This window comes from Alligator mississippiensis, chromosome 5 (assembly GCF_030867095.1).
Source record: "Alligator mississippiensis isolate rAllMis1 chromosome 5, rAllMis1, whole genome shotgun sequence".
NCBI classification, from domain to species: Eukaryota; Metazoa; Chordata; order Crocodylia; family Alligatoridae; genus Alligator; species Alligator mississippiensis.
Genome location: NC_081828.1, coordinates 100,254,903 through 100,269,355, shown reverse-complemented (window position 1 = coordinate 100,269,355; position 14,453 = coordinate 100,254,903). Strand labels below are relative to the sequence as shown.

The window sequence follows — 14,453 nt, the reverse complement described above, 5'->3', positions numbered from 1 at the left end:
CTAGATCCCCCCTGTCTCTGACTTGAAATGTATGTTGGATTGCTCATTCACTGCTTGAACTGCCGAATCAACTGTATGTAATGAAGGTGACATATCCTTTTTTGTGATCTATTATTCTTCAGATTTACCATATACTGGCATTCTAAAGAGTAGCATTAAAAAGTTACCAAAAAAACCCAAACAAACAAAACCTCCAGCAAATCCTGGCCTACCTTATCACCAATGCATTAAATAGCAGAGTTTTCTACACATCTGCATTTCTGTGCTTTTATTTTACTTGTTATTGTGGGTAGGCAGCTAGGAGTACTGAAGTGATTTTCAAAATATTTTAGTTTTTAAAGCTTTCTTCTTTGCCAAACTGGTTTGACTGTACAATACACTGATATGCAAGTGGTTGGGAAAGAATGAAAAGTCAGAAAGCAGTACCCATGGCTTTTATTAACAAATCAAATGCTTTTACAATTAACAATTAACTGATACACAGACTACAACACAGCCTATTTCTTCATTGCGGCAGCACATTTCTCATTGCTGTGCACCCACATAGTTACCTCACATCATAGATGCATAGATTCTAGGGTCGGAAGGTGAGGCAGAAGGCCACCTCTGTTTCTCCTCAAAAACTCTGCTCTTTGACAGTTTGGTTTGGATGGGCCCTGCACAGGGTACACACCTTATCCTATCTCTTTAGGGAACCTGAGCCAGGTACATTTCTGTGGGGGGGGGGGGGAACCTGCTCCCTCTGCCTGCATGACTGGCATCACATACCTGGGTTAGAGACTTGGGCTCCCTGGTAAGCTAGAGACTGCCAGTCTGCCGAGCAACTAGTGATGCATTTCAAATCGGTTGGCTGACAGCCAACAGGTGCTGGCCTCTGTTGGACCAGGTAAATGAGGTCATAGGGGCTATATAAGTTAAGGACTGCCCGGGGGGGGGGGGGAAGGGGGGGGGGGACAGTAGCCATGAGGGAAACTTAGAGAGAAAGAGGAGCTGGACTATCTGAAACTTGCTCTCTCTCTCAAAACTCATGATCAAGGAACTGCCTGCCTCCAGAGGGAATCTCCACCTGCCTCTGGATGATACTTGTGAGTAAGCTACCTGAGATCTAACTAGATATATAGCTTGCAGTAAATCAGATTCATGACCAAAAGCTACTCCAGCCACCCTGTTTGCTCTATGGGATTTCTCTGATACTACTCAACTCTGTACCGTAGTCCAACCCTACCCCTTGTAACCAATAAAGTTCTCCTTTGTACCTAGCATGGGAGACTTATTGGGAGTGGGTCTAGATTATGCCTTGGGGTACCCTTGGTTCAGCTGACTAAGGGAGACCACTACTTGTGCTTCTGATTGAGGGAAGCATTCCAAGTTCTTGAAGCAAGTCAAGTACCCTCAAAGTTTCCCAGGGGGTGCAGAGGCAGAATCAAGCCCATCCCTGGGTGGTGGCAGTTCTACCCCCAGGCTAGCGGGTGTGCTCTAGGAAGGGGGTCGGACACAAGTGAGGTGCCCCCAAGGAGGTACTCGGAGCCTGGAAGGTGGTCAGGCGCAGTGAGGTGGGTGACTCAATGCAGGGGCACCCCCTACTGGCCTGCCACAGAAGGGACCTCAACATATCATTGAGTCCAAACCCCTGCCTAGGCAGGAAAGAGTGCTGGGGTCAGATGACCCCAGCCGGATGCCTATCCAGTCTTCTCTTAAAGGCCCCCAAGGTAGGGGGTACAGGTCACGATACATCTTTTTTTTTTTTGTTTTTGTTTTTTGTGCACCTGGACCCTGTCACAGTGACGACAAATGTACTTCCTGGCTCCTTGTACCTGGCCAGCCACCAGCAGGGTCTTTAATCTGTAAGCAGTGAAAACTCTTCCCTTTATCCTCTCAGATGTTGTGTGGGGAACAGCATGACAATAATATGGCAATGACCATACTAGCTTCCAAATGATTTTGCAACAGAGACATTTCATGTTAGACTTAGAAATTTCCCAATGTCAGCTCTGTGTTCAATGGACCACTCTCACTATCGGTCTTTAATATTTGGCTATCAGTTGGCAGATAACATTAGCTTATGCTAAAAAAAGCCACATAAAATATGACTGGGGTTAGCTCTCATTTTGGGGAATGTCCTTTAAGCTGGAACACCAGACAAAATCTGTTATGCCTAGAGTATTTCCTCTCCCCTATGCTAGTTGGTTTGTGCCTGTTTTTTCTCTTGGTAACTACGGCTATCTCTACAACTTCCTCTCGAGATAGTCCCATAGCCTGCTCCTTTGTGCCGTTATAAACCAAAGGAGTGAAACAGTGACTAGAATGTAAACTTGGCAGAGACTCCCAAAACACACAACTGAACAATTAAGGGCCTTGTTGAGTCAGGCTCTTTTACTGGACGCTATAAGGCCCTGTCCATTCCACCCTGTTTACAAGGTTTATCAAGCATATAAACTACTGCTCTTAAATTATGAGCATCCCCATATTTATGAGAGCAATTTGTCTCTGTTTACATATAAAGACCAGTCGCCTGTCTCCTGTATTTTCAATGCTCCCTCCACTCCCTTTGTCCAAAGCAAAACAAAATAATACTTGGGTTTTTAATTGAGGGAGGACTTCATCTAAAGTTTACTTATTGCAAAGTTCACTTATTCCTGTGAAGTTATTTGGGGCTTAATATATTTTCATTGGGATTGGGATGTCACTTTATCAGGAGAATAAGTAAGAACACACTTGGTTCAGGCAATTCATAAGAGAACTAAAGTTATACCTCTTTATCTACATTTATTAAAAGAGGCTGGCTGCTCTCATTTAGAGATACTACATCAAAATCATGCAAAGGAGTGATGAAGTCCTGAATGCTTTTTACTGGAGAACTGGGTGTAGGTAGAAGGTGGCTAAAAGAAAACCTTTTTAAAGTGAATTCTGTATTCTAAGGGAATAAAGAGAGCCTTAATAAATAAACAAACGGTGGGATGGATTAAAATACATTGAAAAAGGAGAAATATGCCCCTCTAATGTTGCTCCAACCTAAATTAATGCTCAGCATCAATGACAAATACCTCAGGAGATTACATTCTGGGATACACAATGCCTACTACACTTCCTTTTCTGGCTATGCTTCCTAGGCAGGGATAAAAGTGTTCATACCTTAGCATAATAGACACTGTTTTCCATTACGTATTTCAAAAATAAGAACCCATACACCAGCAGTATTATTTCTGAGCCTTGAGGACTCGTATGAAAGGCTGTGTGGCATGTAGCCAACAGACTATTTACTTCTAGGAGTGCAAATCATTCTCCCTTAGACACTAATAACCAAAGTTATCTGCTCCAGGGGACAACACCCAGATTAAAGTATTTATATGTTCCATTTAATGAGAAAGAAAGCTGACTAGGGCAAATGCTATTGCTGCAAAAGGTAATAAAATCATTACCCTTCTCAATATCTATTTTGCTGCTCTGCATGATATAGTTTCTTCTTCTTCCATGCTCATGGAATTTGGGTTAGTAACTAAATCTTGTTAGCATAAAGTTATATTTTCTCATCACTGCATATGCCCTTAGAGTGGAGACTCACTACCATACTTCCAAGGGTACAGACATTCATAAACTCTCAGCTGGGAGATGACATAGGAAGAGGAGCTGAGAGAATAGGAAAAAAAAAACCGAAAAAAAGAACTAGGTGAGTTTTTAATACTGTGGCTGGCTGGTATAAGAAGTGCTATGCTGTAGACAGATTCTCTCGGCAGCCACTCATGACCATCAGCCAAAGAACATAAACACAGAGGAAAGAACATTTAAAAAAAAATATACCTGTTTTTTCCAGCATAGCAAAAAGAAGACATTTTACATGCCTAAAGTGTGAAATGTCTTTTCAAAATATCTGTGAAATGGGCTAGGACACACCACAGGGGATCTTAATGCCTTTCTGCAAGGTATAGCATCCAATTTGTGCTTGGTGTGGCAGCAGCCTGTTGTCAAGCAGGGACTCACTCAAGGCTCACTCATGGAAAACTTTTGTGTTTATATTAAATTAAATAAACAACAAAACAGAGAGTTGCTTGCAGGCTGAAAAGACTTCTTTTTTGCATTTTGTAATTTAAGACAATTAGCATTCCCCAGTTCCTTGGAGATGACAAACAGTTTGTAAGTTGACACTCATTATGGGAAGCAGACACCTAACATGAGGACTGATTTTCTGAGAAGCTGAGCCACTACAGAAAATACATTCTCGGCAATTTTGAGAGGAAAATAATCCACCAGTTCCCCATGTGCTTCTTGCTATGTATACTTTCAAATTAGAGAGCAGAAATGAAGGTTGCAGCTCCCTGTTATTGGAAATGGGAGAGATCAACCCTGAAAAAGTATTAGAATGAGATCACACAAGTATTAAAATACCATTCTGCTTCCCAGCAGCAGCCTTGCTATTCCCTGTTCTTCAATTTATTTATGCATTTTTTACCATCAACTACTGTTTTTATGGAGTAACTTTATGCCAGGTCCTAAACATGGATTTTATAGAAAGCTTTTGCTATAAAAGAGTTGTCGGGCTTGATTAATGATCATCTTGAACAGGAAATACTTGCATAATGGGAATACATCTTGGACACAGATCTGGCTCTCAGTAGGTCTTTTGGGCTGCAGAGACTAACCTGGAACTGTTCCCACTGATATCAGTTTGAACAGTCCTGCCAGACTGCAGAGTGTGGATACCAGCACACAATCTGTCAGCTTTTCCCCTATGCAACTTGAGAGGACGACTTAACAGTTGGCATGGTAGGGGTATAAATCCTAGTAGCAAGCTGTAGCACTTCTTCAGTAAGGATCCCTGTTCTCACTCGCTATGCAGTGCTGTGCTCATATGTTGAATTTCCTGGACTGCAAGTGGCACAAGAAAACCAGAAGGCTGAATGGTAATTAAGTTCTTTACAATCGGACAAACAGGCTTCATAAACCCCTTGTAGGCAGGCCCTGTAGATAAAACAACATTCAAAAGCGATCAACCGAAACTTAAAAAAGAATTACTTGACAAAATAGAATCAGCAGATGATAAGAAAGAAACAGCCCAGGTGTGTCAGCACCAGTCCCCAGAAATAATCATCATGCCTCCATCCACATAGGTTAGAGACAGACGTTACACATAAACTAGTTTAAAGAGATCAGAAACTGGTTTAAACCTGTAGCAGAACATAAGTTCAGTGCACATAAGCCAGTTTCAAAATGGCCATAACTGGTTTAAGACAGTATCAGACTTAACTGATTTGGGTCAAACTGGTTTATGCAGCTTCTGTCCCAGACCATACTGGCCAAATAGAAGACAAACACTGGCTACTCTGCAGAACCTCTGTTAGTGCCTCATGGTGGTGAGTGGGCCGCGGGACTAAACTTCTCAGGCAATGATGCTGCTCCTACTTCTTCCCCTGTTCTGATCCTCTCTTCCAACTCACCATGCTACTAAGTGATTTCAACACAACTGCCACAGGAACACTCCTGACAAACACACGGCTGAATATGCTTGGCTGTATCAGAAGGTTTTAATGGCTATTCTCTTTAACCAAATCTGTGATTGTCTCTAAGTCAAAGGCAGTGGGCATGCTAAATTTTGGCTTCAGACTAATTGCCCCTTCATGTAGTTTTAGCTGGAAACAGGAGGAGGATACCACCCAATGTGCCTGAGCTGAGCTAAGCCATGTGGTCTGTATGTTTGCCTGGGACTGGTTACAAACACATTGGACAGAAGATTTTTTGGAAAGCTGTGGAAGTGAGAGAAAGCCAACAAACAGCAAGAGAAATAGTAGCGTGGCATGTGTGTGGCCCTGAGAGGGTGTTACGTCTCAGCTCTGTGTTCTTGGGCAACCCTGGCACAGGATGCAGTCTGTCTGACTCACAAAGAATTCCCCCTCCCTCCCCTCCTCTTCCTAAATGAAACTGATTAAGATGCAGTGGGAGACGCACCTAAAACCCTCCAGATAAGGGTGACAAGAGTGAAACAACTGCCCTAGGTCTCATTTGCATCCGAGATGGAACCAGATGACCATTCATTTACATGAGAGATGGAGAACAGAAAGTCCGAAGCAGAGACTGCAGTGAATTCTGGGATCAGAGAAGCAGGGGAGCACTGCATGATGGGGAATCTGTGCTCCACATGCTAATCAACCCACATTTACACACACCCAGCTCAGCATTTATCAGACCAGTTCTAATCTGGATTTACAAAGGACCTTCCCCTTCCCCCCCAGACACACAAACACCTCTAAGTTTAATAGGCATCTCGGGCCGTACATTCCCCGGTCCCACTATGGGAGGCCTATTTAAAATTGATTGACTAAAACTCAGTTGCTGGGTTAGGGAATGCTGAGGCAAGAGACTGAGTCAGAGGGGGTATGGGCAACATCTGAACAATGGTAAAGGGGTTCATCACTGCGTCCAGACCGTTGGAGCCCTAACCACAGGTGTTGTCATACTTTTCCCAGGATGACTGGTGGAAGTCTTCCCGCCCAAAGGTTAAGAACACTCGAATAATTGCCTTAAGTCTGTTAAAAGACTTGGTAAGATCTGGAAAAGTCATGCTAAGCTGAGGCTTGTTCACAAGTAAAAATCCAAAATCCTGATGTTGCAAGCTATCTATTGTTTTTGAAGAAACAATGAGATATCCCGTTGGTATATCTGCTATCCATAGGAATTTCAAGCTGGCTCCCAAGTATCTGGTTACTCCCTAACCTTATGTGATTCCTCATTATCAAATCAGTTTCTTGAGATGTTCCAAACCAGATAACCCCTTGTCAATAGAAAAGACAATGATTTATACTATTGAGAATGCTTCGAAGAAGCTGAACTGAGGGTATAAAAATCTGTAAAAAAAAGCAGCAGTATGTGTTGTTGACACCATCCCGTGTTGTTCTTGGGACGCTGGAAGAACAGATCATCTCTCTTCAAGGATTGTGCTACGAACTTTACCTGTCAGCTTTGCAACCCGAGTACCTTGGCCTGGTGAGATCCCAGCGCTCTCTCTCTCTCTTCTCTCTCTAGGCATAAATTTCTGAACCTGAACTGTATTAGTTAAGCTTAAGCTAAGTTTCCCCAAATACTTAGTGAAACCAGGGTAATACTGTAATTGTTTGTGTTTGTTTTTCTTTTGCATGCCTATTACTACTACTACCATCATATATTTCATATACTTAGCAATAAATAACTTTTATAGTCAAACTGGTAGTAACTGGGTATATTTTTTCTTCTCTACTTCTCCTTCCTCACGTGCTCTGCAGCAATGCTTCTTTTACCTAGGCCAAAGATCCCTGTGAAGCCCAAAAATACTGTGGGGTCTGCTCATCAAGAGGCCAAAGATTGGGACGTGCTGAGTTTGAAACACATAAGGGGATCAGCTTGTACAGGCTGATTGACCCAGTTTGACTCAGACGTGCCCTTATGAACTGAATGCTGGCCCATGAGGGTGTCAGCTGGACACCCAGCCAGATTCAGAGGGATTCCATTCACCTGTGTGCTTGTGTCTGACTGCAGTTTATTGTTGCTCTGATGAACTGATTCTTGGCATATGAGGGTGTCAGCCTGCCCATGCTGATCAACCCGGCCGGGTCAGGTGTGTCACATTAATGTGTGTGTGTGTGTGTGTGTGTGTGTGTGTGTGTGTGTGTGTGTGTGTGTGAGAGAGAGACTGATTTGGTGACTGGAGGAACCCAGCCCCATTGAAACTGAGTCCTGCAAGAGCTCCATTGGGGGGGGTGAGGACTTGCAGAAGGGAGATATACAGCTCTGTATAGAAACACAAGTAACACAAGCAGCACATTGACAGAATTACCAAGACCCTAGAAACGTATCCCTAATAAATGGGCAAACCCCAAAGTAATGGGCAAATCTGGTAACAAGGGAACAGAGGCAGAGCTTCTTAGGTGACATAGACACTGGAGGGTTGCAACCTGCCTGATGTTTGTTTATATTATATTTGGGAAATGAGACACTTGAACATTTTTGTAAACAAGCAGGGTAGCACCAAAGAAAAACTCGACTCATACAGTCAATCCCTCTTCCAAATGGAAACAACATTGGAAGGGCAAATATTGACCTGCTGGTCATCTGTATTATACTTAGAGCAAGTTTACAAACTCCAAAACACTGGCAGTTCAGTGGTCTAAATATTTAACGAGAGAGATAAAAACGTATGCAAAAATTTCACAGATTTTTTTCCCCCCCTCTTTGCCCCTCACCATGCTATGTGAAAATATGAATCAATGTGGAAACACTATGACATTGCTCTCCACAGAGGGTCTTATAAAAACGTTCAGAAAGTGAATGAAAATGGTTGCAAACAACATGGAACTAAAATTGGTCTAGACTATAGTAAAACAATTTTAAAAATATATTTTTCAGTGGATTATCTATATCTATTGATAAAGTTCTTGGGTGGAAAGGGAAAAAATAAACAGTGATAGGATACAGGGTAAGAAAGGACAAGGTTCATCATAATAAGGTAAGGAGAGTCTCTTTTTGGGATCTTGTTAATTTTAAAGAAATTTTAAAATCCAAACAACAGATGCTGATTCAGCTGTCAGAGATACTGTGAGAGGCTGTGAATTATGAGGATAGACCTGAATGGGGGAGAGCACTGTGGTTCAGAGCAGAAAATGGGTTCCTTGCAGAGGGTGGTCTGAAAAAAGGGTACGGGGATGATTCTTGGAGAAGCATACTGGGTTCATTCATCTGGGAATCAAGGCAGGCTTCATCAATGTGAAAAAATAGGTGGAACAATAGTGCAATAAAGAAGGAACATGACCTTCTTCAAAGCACCAAAGTGTTCTGATACCTGGATTTAAATCCTGGCTCTCTCAGCGTTTCCAGGTAGACTTTAGTCACTTCATATTTGTGGGATGCAGTTATTGGAGATGTTAATATCCCCTTGTCTAGACTTTGTTAATTTAGGGTAGGATTTTTTTTCAAGTACCAGTTACAGTTTGGTTTGTAAATAAGTGTAAAATATACATGCTATACTTTGTCCAGAAAAAAATTAGTTAATCTTGCCTAAATTAAATTTTTTTAGTGTACTTCACCACATACAGGTACTTAGTATAAACAAGAAATGGCCCTGAGTAAGGTGGGAAGGTCATATTTGCTGCCTTATGAGAGTGAACATTTGCTTGGAACTGAGCCCAATCACTGTTGAAATAGTCTAAGGAAGGGAAGGCGTGTCTGGATTCAAGGGAACGCAGCTCTATCAACTGTTTTAATCCCAGGAAGGGAGCAGTTGGTGTTATACGCCACTTAATGAATTTGTTGTGCTGACCTTCAAGATATCTCTAATTTTACCAGTGCAGAAAGGTCAGTTTTTCAATTATGTGCAACCTTCTCTCAACAACACCACAACTCTAACAGCAGTGCTAAAAAGCACATATCATCCTGACTTGATTTCACTCCTTTTAGAGCTTTATTAAATATTCTAGTCCCCTTGTAAATTGATTTATTTTCTTGTTAGTCTCCTGTTTTATAAGTTATTCTGTTCTCCTACTGAAAGCTGCCTTGAGCCTTTGTTGGGAAGGGCAGCATATTAATGAATAAGTAAATACATAAATACCAGGACAGAAAAACAGAACAATATTGCACACGAGTAAAGCAACCAACGAATACCTCTCATTCAAAATATCAATAATTTACTTCCAGAAAACAGTCCTAAAAAGTAAGCCTAAAAACTTTTTAACCGTTAGAATCAAATTCGAACCCACAGTCCTCCCTGTCCCCCCCCCTCCATCGAGTTCACAACCCGAAGTACAGGCAACGTCTTTTAGGTCATATGTAGACGAAACGAGAGGCATATGTGCACGACACTTTAAAGTGGACTAAATGCTTTTGCACCACTTTAATGGTGTTGGTGTTCGCATGCCTCCGCAGTGTATTGCACATTAATTCTGGCTGCTGTAGGAAATTCAGCAGCATAATGCACCTTAAAACATTTGGGGCGCAGTAAACTAAAACTCCTTCGAGGAGTTTTAGTTTGCTGGCCCTATAGCTGCGGAGTGAAGCACTGGGCTCTGTGCAGCTCCATAGCTCTGCAGGAAGCCCTGCAGGCAGCCTGACAGCAGCTCAAGAAAGCAGGCTCCACACAAGAAAAGTGGCGAGCCTGATCTATTTTTTTTCCCTGCCCTGGAGCCTGCCTGCCTGCCTGAGCTGCGCGGGGGCCCAGTACTTCCCTCTGCAGCTGTGGTGCTCCCCAAGACAGCAGCCAGAGCCGGGTGCCTGAGGGCGGGTGCTGCCTCAGGAGGGTGGGGGGGGGGCGCAGCTGCCACAGAGGGAAACACCAGCTCCCCTCCCCCGCCCCTCCAGCTCAGGGACTACTCCGGCCTCCCGGCAGCTCGCCCTTCCCTCCCTGCTGGGGAGGCAGTTAAGTCAGCGGGGTGTGTGCATGACACAGGGATTTAATCAGCCCTAAACTGTCACAACCCAGTGATTTTGGTGCCTCGGCACGGTGGAATTTTCCCACCACATGAGAGCCTCTTGCAAAGAGTAGAGGTTTTCTGTTGCAGCAGAAAACCCCTGGTGCAAGAGAGTTCCCGCCATTCGAATGCAAATTTGTGTCCCGCTATTGGCCAGCTCTAAATTATTCCTACGTGGCGGCTAGTAATTGGCTTGCTAGCCATTTAAAAATTTCTGCGACTTCCGCCCAAGTCGGAGAACTTTGAGCACGCTGCAGAGTGCTTCTAAAAGAGATCTGACTTGCGGCTGAGCTGATCAATAGACTGATCACCTATCGATTCTTCTCCCCGTCACCGAGCGCAATCCCAGACGTACCCTATTCCCGCCGGCTTGATTTGTAGACGGATGAGCTAGCCTGAGCCTTATTGGGTGGAACAACTGACATAGTTGTTCAGACGACCGGACCGTCTTCGTCGCAATCACCAGCGACGCAAGTAAAGTTTTACAACCATAAAGCTTTCTCGGCCTCTCTATTCACCAGCCCGCCCGACGAATGAGCAATTATTAGATCACCTCGAGTGGGCTCTGGCTGTCCGAGACATGGCAACGAGGATGGGATCTAAGGGCATGGTGATAGAGAAGAACCTAATCGGGTGCTGCCCCTGGCGCACCGAGACCCGCCACGTAGAGAATGCCAACGATCTATGGGCGCATATCGCTTACCACCAGGCGGTAGAAGAGGATGAAAGAAATATTGATGGTTACTTCTCCATAAAGAGAGAAGAAGCCGTAGTGAAGGAATGGAGAACTAAGCTATCCCTTGGGGAGTTCGGATGCATAATGGGGAGCGACCGGGTCTATTATCGACCCCCGGAGGAAACCTCAACCATATCCTTAGCCAGGGTGAAAGCGCAGAAGGCAGAAAAGCTGACCCCCGCTCAAGAGTTCGCTCAATGCATTCGATACTTAAGGGAAGGAGGGGAACCCACCCCCACGGACTGGTTCAACTGTCCGGATTTGGTGCCTGAGTCGCGGGGCCATGAGCTCCTTGTTCATCTTCGGGAGGATTTGGAAACTAAGGGCCGTCATGTGCCGAGATGGGGTCTAACTAAATGGAAGAAGGGAAAAATGATGAATGTGCTGTTCCATACAGTAGCGGGTCTACTAATGGAATATGCAAATTTAGAGGCACAAATGCATACGGCGGGTAAGGAGTTGCTGGAGCGGATAGCAAAGAGCTCCGGAGCGACGCTTATCAATAACGCCGGCCGCATGATGCCGCTGGCAGAAAATGGTGCCGAAAGAAGCGCAAGCCATTCGGGAAACCTGGAAAGGAGGGGCGGAGCCTCAGAAGACCCGGCGGGGATCCGCCTAGCGTCTCCGCCCCCTGAGGTGACATTGTTCCCAATGGCCCCACCTCCTTGCCACAGGGAGGGGGCAATGGGAGGAGGGATGTATCCAACGCTCCCAGATGAAGAATTTAACTCTTCCTCTACCGCAGCTCACCCGATAGCTGTGATGAAGCATATTGCAGATGGAGATGGTGCTACGCGTACCACTGTTATCTCACGCACACGCACCAGACCAGATATTCAAGAACTTTGCAAGGAATCTAAAATAAAACCAGAAGAAACCTTGGCTATGTGGTTAGGACAATTAATAGTGGAATTTGGATCTGACACCTTAGACAAAGAAGAAGCGAGTGCCTTGACCCGGCAAGCGGCACGGAGCAGAGGGCGTGCTACCGACTTGAATGTGGTCACAGATAGTGCCCACTGGCCCATCCCGCTCCCGGCGCTTGTAGGGGGACAGGTAACCCACAAATTTCACACCTGGCACGAAGGTCATCCACAGAAGGCTACTGCAGAGCAACTCCTCCTGGCTATAGTTGGGGTGTCATCTCTCTCATGGAGCCCGAGAACAAATCCAATGGGACTAACAGTCGTGCAACGCAAGGAGAGATGGGCTCATCGCCACCTACTGGACCCTGGGGCAATTCCAAAGCCCCTGGAAGCCATAGATGCCTGCATAGAGGTATACGGAGGAGCAAATGTCATTACACTCCGACTCTTCTTGAACCCAATGGCAGGTCAACTGGTGGGAAATCTCTTAGGCCATCTCCCATGTCTACAAGCACTTATGAAGCAAGGTGAAGAAGTTCCTGATAATATAAGGGACCGACCTTCAGCATACCTAGCCGAAACACTGAGACCCAGACGCCAAGAGTTTAACCCCCAGCAAGAGCCATGGTGGTCACCTCCAAGAACCCCGAAGGAAAGAACTACAAAGGAAAGGAACATGCTTGGTTTTCTTCTCTCCCACTCCGGACTTACAAATACTCAGTTACGAATTTTGGGAGAAAGAGGCCAGTCTCGTTTGGCCGAAGCATTAGGATTCAGATTCGAGGACCCATCAAAAAATGAGTAATGGCCGCCGGCAGAGCTGGAATCAGTAGGGTCAGGTTTCTCCAGTTCATACCTGACCCTACTGATTCTCGACCATACGCTGAACTCACTGTTTACAACCCTACCGATCCGGATGACCAACAACAAGCATTCTTCCTTCTCGATACTGGAGCTCAAACCAATGTGATTACCTCAATGATACCTCATCAAAAGACCACCAAAACGATCAAGGTACAAGGGCTTAACGCTATCACCGTCACAACGAAGGTCAAATTTTGGGTCCAAGGCCACCGATACCCCCTAGAGGCGGTTCTAGGGGGCATCAACATTTTAGGGATCCCGGGGATAAGAGCGCTTGACCTTAAAGAACAAGTGCTGCAGGCATTACCCATTATTATCCCAGAACAGGATTGGCATTGACCAACGCTTCGTAACACCTCCACCTGGCGATATCGACCGATCCCAATTAAGGGTCCTCTAAAACAGTCCCTTATTGACCTCCTGCAGCGACTCGAGCAACGAGGCTATATTAAGACCGTAACAGCCAGCACCTACCTGTCATCAGGATGGGGGGTAGCAAAACCTGGAAAACCTAATGAAGCCCAGTTGGTTGTAGACTATAGAGAAGTCAACAAAAGGTGTCAGGTACTTCAACAACCTAATCCTTCTACTCTGCCACAATGTATGTTTGAGATGGCACAATTTCAACAAAATAAGTGGGTCGGAGTCACATTGGATCTAAAAAATATGTTCTTTTCCATCCTGATAAATGACCCGGAAAGAATACTAAATATGTGTATTGATGGCATTATGTACAGGTGGACAGTCTGTCCACAAGGATATCGTAACGCTCCATCACTAGCCACTGGTGCCATGAATAACACCCTAAAGAATTTTAAAGCTTCATACTCTCTACCCCCAGAGAAGGAATAAAAAATTTGGAGTTATGTCGATGATATCGCCATCATGGGTCGCGATAGTTCCGTAGTTATTAGTATAGTCAATCAACTAGTCGCTCACCTTCAGAGTGAGGGATGGACAATCAACGAGGAAAAGTCGTGTTTACATCCTGTAGATGACATTACTTTCCTTGGTACTCGATACATTGGTTCCATCCGCCACGGAATTTCGCGTGAGGGTCCTAACATCGATCCATTAAAAACATTCTTCCCTACTACTAAGAGGCACTTTCAACAGCTTTTGGGTCATTTGAATTGGTACCGGCATTATATTGGACCTAGTGATTTGGCACTCCTCACCAAATTGCAGCGACAGATCCGTAATAAATCCCGAAAGTCCACGCCTTGGACAAAAGGAGATCAGCGGAACCTGCTTCGCCTGCTAGCCACGGTTAAAGATACACAACTCCATGCCATCGACCTAGGTGAGTCACTAACCATAACCCTTGGGTTCACCACCAACCACGTGTGGGCTGTCGCACATAACCCTCACAATGAGCTAGTATATACAGCCCATAAAACGCTTCAAACGGCACAACATCGATATGGAGCTGTAGGAAAAATCCTCCTAGCTGAACAACTGGTGGAACCTTTAGCAAGGGGGCATGGGACGTTACGTGCTCCCGGTGCCACATTGTTACCCTTGCTGGATGCAGAAAGAGTTGACCCACATTTTCTGGGGGAA

At 44.8% G+C, this 14,453-nt stretch overlaps 1 protein-coding gene across 9 annotated transcripts in view; it reads right to left on the bottom strand.

Moving 5' to 3' along the window:
* Window positions 1-14,453, bottom strand: part of FBXL7 (F-box and leucine rich repeat protein 7) — a 364,587-nt gene that overhangs the window by 47,118 nt on the left and 303,016 nt on the right. The gene's annotated exons all lie outside the window — the stretch shown is intronic.